The sequence below is a fragment of the Chiloscyllium plagiosum genome, chromosome 14 (genome assembly GCF_004010195.1).
Source record: "Chiloscyllium plagiosum isolate BGI_BamShark_2017 chromosome 14, ASM401019v2, whole genome shotgun sequence".
Taxonomy (NCBI): domain Eukaryota; kingdom Metazoa; phylum Chordata; class Chondrichthyes; order Orectolobiformes; family Hemiscylliidae; genus Chiloscyllium; species Chiloscyllium plagiosum.
In genome coordinates this window covers 74,627,781-74,634,759 of record NC_057723.1, presented here as the reverse complement: position 1 = coordinate 74,634,759, position 6,979 = coordinate 74,627,781, and positions in this window count along the sequence as shown.

The window sequence follows — 6,979 nt, the reverse complement described above, 5'->3', positions numbered from 1 at the left end:
TGGCAGGTAGGACAGGTCATGAGGATGGTGCTGAGCTGGAAGGTTGGAACTGGGGTAAGGTGGGAGGAGGGGCAATGAAGAAAATCGTGAAGTCCACATTGCCCTCATGATCTGTCCTACCTACCAATCTCCCTTCCCACCTATCCGCTACTCTTTGCTACCTTCTCCCCAGCCCCAACCCCATCCTCCCAGCCCCACTTACCTCTCCACCCTGGAGACTACCTGCCTCCATTCCTGATGAAGGGCTTTTGTCGATTTGTCTGCTCCTCGGATGCTGCCTGACCTGCTGTGCTTTTCCAGCACCATTCTGCTGCCTGACCTGCTGTGCTTTTCCAGCACCATTCTAATTTAAACTCTGGTTTCCAGCATCTGCTGTCCTCACTTCTGTCTTTTCCATAGGGAGAGAGCAAGCTAACGTTTCAAGTTTAGATGATTCTACAACTCTTTTAGACTCTAGATGCTACCTGACCCGCTGTGATCTCCAGCATTCTTTTGTTTTCAGTTCATGATATAAACATTTCTTGAAGAAACTCTCAAATACTATCTGTAGCATTAAGTATGTTACAGCACTGTGAGCACAGTGAATATTTCTAAATGCCATTTATTTTTGACAGGCTGAAAGAGTTCTTTTATATTCAGAATCTGATTGGGAGGGCTTCAGGAAAAAAACTTCAGGACCTGGTCCTGCAGTAGCTGAAATGATTTGGAGCTAACACTGATTACCTATACCTATAGCAGAGACACAGTGAGGGAGTGCAATCTGTAATATGTAGATGATCTGATGATAATCCCTTAGCTCAATTCTGTAATATTTAGATGATCTGACAAAATGGAAGAGGTCTAGGCATCAGGATATTTAGTTGCAGTTGGTGTATAGCATGACGTACACGGAACAGAAGTGTGAACTTAGGGAGGGAATTCCAGGTTTTGACCCAGTGAAGGAATGACGATATATTTCCAAATCAGGATGGTGAGTGGCTTGGAAGATGGTGGCATTCTCATGTATCTGCTGCCCTCGTCCTTCTGGATGGACATGGTCGTGGGTTTGAAAGGTGCTGTCTGGGGATCTTCGATGAATTGAGTGCTACAATTTCCAGCCTCTGATTGGCCCATAGCTCTTGGATATGGGGATATGGGGATATGGGGATTTCCTCATTCCTCATCCTTCTGGATGGACATTGTCGTGGGTTGGGAAGGTGCTGTCGGTGAATTGAGTACTAGAATTTCGAGTCTCTGATTGGCCCACAGCTCTTGGCAATGGAGATTTCCTCATTCGGGGTCCTAATGCCATTAAAGTGCTCACCAGCAGCCAATTAGGTGCCCCAGTTGTTGAAAGTTCTGACGGACGTTCACATTCCTAACCGGGCTCCTCTGGTTCCTTCCAGTTTTGATCTTCATCTGAAAATGGGAGGGAACATGGATGGCTCTGTTGGACTTCTGGCTTCATATTTATGGACTTTATTTTAGTTCAAGATCCCAATTGTGTGGCCATTCCAGTGGATGTTTCCTGAAATTACAGCAGGAATATGCAAAATATCCGCAAATTTGACCCTAATATATTTCAATGACATAACTCTTTAGTATCAAAGCAGACATTGTCCCTGCTTGAACATAGAGTTGATCCTTGAAACTGCTATGTATGATAAATGCTACAACACTGCCTCTGAAGAGTTAGAGTCATACGGCGCAGAAACAGACCCTTCGGTTCAACTTGTCCATGCTGACCAGTTTGGCATATATCCCACTAGACCCTTCCTATTCATGCACCCATTCAGATGCCTTTTAAATGTTGTCATTGTACCAGCCTCCACCGCCTCCTCTGTCAGTTCATTCCATACACCCACCAACCTCTGTGTGAAAAAGTTGCTCCTTAGGTCCCTCTTATATCTTTCCCTTCTCACCTTAAATCTATGCCCCTTAGTTTTGGACTCCCCTGCCCTGGGAAAAAAAAACACCTTGGTTATTCATCTTATCCATGTCCTTCATGATTTTATAAACCTCTATAAGGTCACTCTTCAGCCTCTGATGCTCCAGGAAAAGCAGCCCCCACCTATTCAGCCTCTCCCTATAGCTCAAACCCTCCAACTCTGGCAACATCCTTGTAAACCTAGCCTATATCACTGTACTGCTAGCTGATGGGTGACTGGGAAACAGATTCCCTCTAATATGCAATTCAAACTCCTGCAAAGAAATGCTCAAACCAAAGGGGCGATAAAAATCTATTAACATCACTAGATGCAGAACAGCTCACAAATGACTGATTTATAAATTTTCACTGATTTATTAAAATTGAGAAAGTTAATTCAAATCAATTTGAATGATCAGAAACTCCTGAATGTCAGGACAGCTTCCTTCATTAGGATAGTGTGATAGATTGCAAATAAATAGCTAATTTTACATGTCCCCCAAATTTTAATTCAGATGAAAATTGATGACTTCCTTTTGCTGTGTTCTATCCTTTCTGACCTTTACCTATCAGTCTACTTAATTCAATTATCTGGCATCCAACTACAGTGTCAGAAATCAAATCATGTGTAACTCAGTATTTCTGAATTATGCGCAACACTGCTCATTCTGAAGTGTCGTTAGCAATTTGGCTGTGATATATGTTCTGTAAGTTCCAGAAATAGGTTCCAGGAACTGGCCACGTCTGCTCTAAGCTGGGAATTCATAAACAAACAAAAATGCCTCTTTTTAGATTCAGATTTTAGCTTGAGACTTTATTGTCACATGTACTCAAGAGCAAAAGAACAGGAGTACATTGAAAAGTTTTCAATGTTGCCACACACAGTGCCATCTTAGGTACAAGTAGCTAGGTACAAAAACTCAAGAACAAGGTAGAAAGAAATAAGGAACAAAGTTAAACATTATAGTCCTTCTTAGTATTGAGTCAAAAAGTAAAGATATAAAATGCAGAGTCCAAACATTGGATAATAATGGAATAGTGGAGCTGTAGTGGACATGGAAGAAGGTTACCTCAGATTACAATGGGATCTTGATCAGATGGGCCAGTTGGCTGAGGAGTGGTTGGGAGGTCATGTTGCAGCTGTACAGGACATTGGTGAGGCCATTTTTGGAATATTGCATGCAATTCTGGTCTCCTTCCTATCAGAAGGATGTTACAAATCTTGAAAGGGTTCAGAAAAGATTTACAAGAATGTTGCCAGGATTGGAACTTTTGATCTATAGAGAGAGGTTGAACAGGCTGGGGCTGTTTTCCCTGGAGCATCAGAGGCTGAGGGGTGACCTTATAGAGATTTATAAAATCATGAGGGGGCATGGATAGGATAAATAGACAAAGTCTCTTCCATGCAGTGGGGGAGTCCACAACAAGAGGGCATAGGTTTAGGGTGAGAGAGGAAAGATATAAAGAGACCTAAGGGACAACTTTTTCACAAGACGGTAGTGCGTGTATGGAATGAGCTGCCAGAGGAAATGGTGGAGGCTGGTACAATTACAACATTTAAAAGGCATCTGGATGGGTATATGAATAGGAAGGTTTTGGAGGGATATGGGCTGGGTGCTGGCAAATGGGACTAGATTGGATTGGGATATCTGGTGGGCATGGACGAGTTGGACCAAAGGCTCTATGACTCTCTGAGATGGGCTTCATTTGGGTTCAACAGGTTGTGCAACATCGAGGGCCAAATGACCTCTACTGTGCTGTAATGGTCTATGTTCTATGTTCGTTGCAGTCCAAATGCTTAGCCATAAAGGGACCACACTTCCTATTAAGGGATCAATCACCTCCCCTTTGGCGCGCTTTTCCGAGGCTGGCTTGAACTCACCTCCTCTTGTCATTGCTGCAGATGTTGAGGGGGGGGCGGGGGCGGGTGTCCTCCATCGCTGCTTTGGACTCGCTCCTGGGATCTCAGGCCCATCCATTCACCATCCACACCAATCCTCGGCCTGGCCTTCAGTCTACATGCTGGGTGTTGTGAACTCACCGACAGTTCAGCGACTGTCCTGGGTCATCCGCTGCCTCACACTAGACATCTCGCCAACTAGAAGAAAGCAGGAACTGCAGATGCTGGAGGGTCAGAGTCGATAAGGTGTGGCGCTGGAAACACACAACAGGTCAGGCAGCATCTGAGGAGCAGGCGAGTCGACGTTTCGGGCATAAGTCCTTCATCAGGAATGTCTAACTAGTTGCCAAATTCAACAAGCCCAATACCATTGCTGCCACTCTCCAGAAGGTAAGATGATGAAAAAATACTGAAAAAAAAAACAACAGCTAAAAGAAAACTAGTAAAGAAGCCAAAAGAAAAGGGAAGGAGAAAAGCAGATAGAGTGGACGAGCTTATCCCGCTGCAATCTTGCAAAGATTTCTTTTTGACACAAAGCAAAATCTCATTGGAATGGATTGGGAGCTTAAAGAAGATTAAATATGTAGGAAAGGGTCTGATTGACCTGCAATCTTCTTCCCGACCTCTCTGCCCCCACCCCCTCTCGATGCTGCCTGACCTGCTGCGCTTTTCCAGCAACACATTTTTCAGCTCTGATCTCCAGCATTGCAGTCCACAATTTCTCCAAGGGTCTGATTGACAAAGTCTAAAATGGTTTATGAAAAGTTGAAGATCATGCTAAGTTTGGAGTTTGTTGAAGATGACATAGGGAGAATATAAATGAAACAATGACTGAAAGCTGGGTAGCATGGTGACTCAGTGGTTAGCACTGCTGCCTCACAACGCCAGGGACTTGGGTTCAAATTCCAATTCTGGGTGACTGTCTGTGTGGAGTTTGCACATTCTCCCTGTGTCTGCGTGGGTTTCCTATGGGTGCTCCAGTTTTCTCCCATAGTCCAAAGATCTGCAGGTTAGGTGAGTCAGCTTTGCTAAATTGCCCATAGTGTTCAAGGATGTGTAGGGTAGGTGCATTAGTAAGGGGAAAATCGAGAACAGTAGGGGAGTGGGTTACTCTTCAGAGGGTCAGTGTGTACTTGTTGGGCCAAATGGCCAGTTTCCACACTGTAGGGATTCTATGGGAAACATAGTTAATGATTCTATGATCAGAGGGGATTGAGATAGGTTACATTAATGAGCAAAGATCTAGGTCATAGAGTGTAATATTGGAAAAAGTGAAAGTCTCCTTTTGGCAGAAAGAGCATAAAAAAATCATATTATTTAAATAGTGAGCGTTTGCAGAGCTCTGAGATGAAATATTAAATAGTGAGAGTTTGCAGAGCTCTGAGATGAAAAAAGATCTAAGTCTCCTAATGCACTAATCACAAAAGACGAGCAGAAAGAACAGCAAGTGATGGGGAAAGGTCATATATTATTATTTATTGCAAGAGGAATTGCGTGAAAAATTAGTGATGTTATGCTTCAGTTACACAAGGCTCTGGTGAGACCCCATTTGGAATAGTGTGTGCAGTTTTAGTCTCGTTCAAAGAAGGATGTCAATGCATTGGGAAGAGTTCAGAGAAGGCTTACTAGACCAATCCCTGGAATAAAAAGGTTGTCTTGTGAGGAAACATGGACAGACCAACTAGAGAGGTTCAGAAGAGATTTACCTGGATGTTGCCGGGTGTGGAAGGTTTGAGTTATAAGGAAAGTCTGGGACTTTTTCCAGAGGTGCGTAGGAGGTTGAGAGGTGACGTTATAGAAGTTTATAAAATCGCGAGGAAGATAGATGGGGTTAATGGTAGGTGTATTTTCCCTAGGATGAGGGATTTCAAGACTAGGGGGCATATTTTTAAGGTGAAATGAGAGAGATTTAAAAAAGAAATGAGGGGCAAATTTATTACACTGAGGGTGGTTCATGTGTGAAATGAGGAAGTGGTAGATGTGGGCACAGTTACAACATTGAAAAGACATTTGGATAAGTATATGAATAGGAAAGGAATGGAGGGATATGGGTCAGGAGCAGGCAGGTGGGACTAGTTTAGTTTCAGATTATGGTTGACATGGACTGGTTGGGCCAAAGAGTCTGTTTCCATGCTGGATGACTATGTACCAGCTTAAATTTTGAGTATATAGTGACATGATTGACACACAAAAGATTCTGATGGGTCTTGACTGGGTACTTTTGAGAAGGATGCTTCCTCATGTGAAAGAACGTAGAAATAGTGGTCACTGTTTCAAAATAAGGGCTGAACCATTTAAACAAATAAGGTCATTATATTTCCCACAGAGGGTCATGTGACTTTGGAATTCTCTTATTCTAAAGGCAGTGAAAGAGTTATCAAAAATCTATCGATTGAATATTAAAAATATTCAAGAACTCCACTTTCACTGTGTTTAGAGGAAGGGAATTCCAAAGTCTTTGAATATTTTTAAGGCTGAATTAGATAAATTTAACAAAGAACAGCTGAATGTTGGAAAACAGAAACAGAAACTGCGGGGAAACTCAGCAAGTCTGGCAGCACCTGTGGAGAGAGAGCAGAGTCAAGATTTCCAGTCCATTTGTTGGTATTTCTATAGTTAAGTGTATTGTTGCTAAAATATTAACTTAGAACATAGAACATAGAACAGTACAGCGCAGAACAGGCCCTTCAGCCCACGATGTTGTACCGACTATTGATCCTTATGTAAGGTAAACCTAATGTACGAACCCTCACATTTCTGTGACCATATGCATAGTTAAGTGTATTGTTGCTAAAATATTAACTTAGAACATAGAACATAGAACAGTACAGCGCAGAACAGGCCCTTCAGCCCACGATGTTGTACCGACTATTGATCCTTATGTAAGGTAAACCTAATGTACGAACCCTCACATTTCTGTGACCATATGCATGTCCAGCAGTCTCTTAAATATCCCCAATGACCTTGCTTCCACAACTGCTGCTGGCAACGCATTCCATGCTCTCACAACTCTCTGTGTAAAGAACCCGCCTCTGACATCCCTTCTATACTTTCCACCAAACAGCTTGAAACTATGACCCCTTGTGTTAACAATTTCTGCCCTGGGAAAAAGTCTCTGGCTATCAACTCTATCTATGCCTCTCATTATCTTGTACACCTCAATTAGGTCCCCT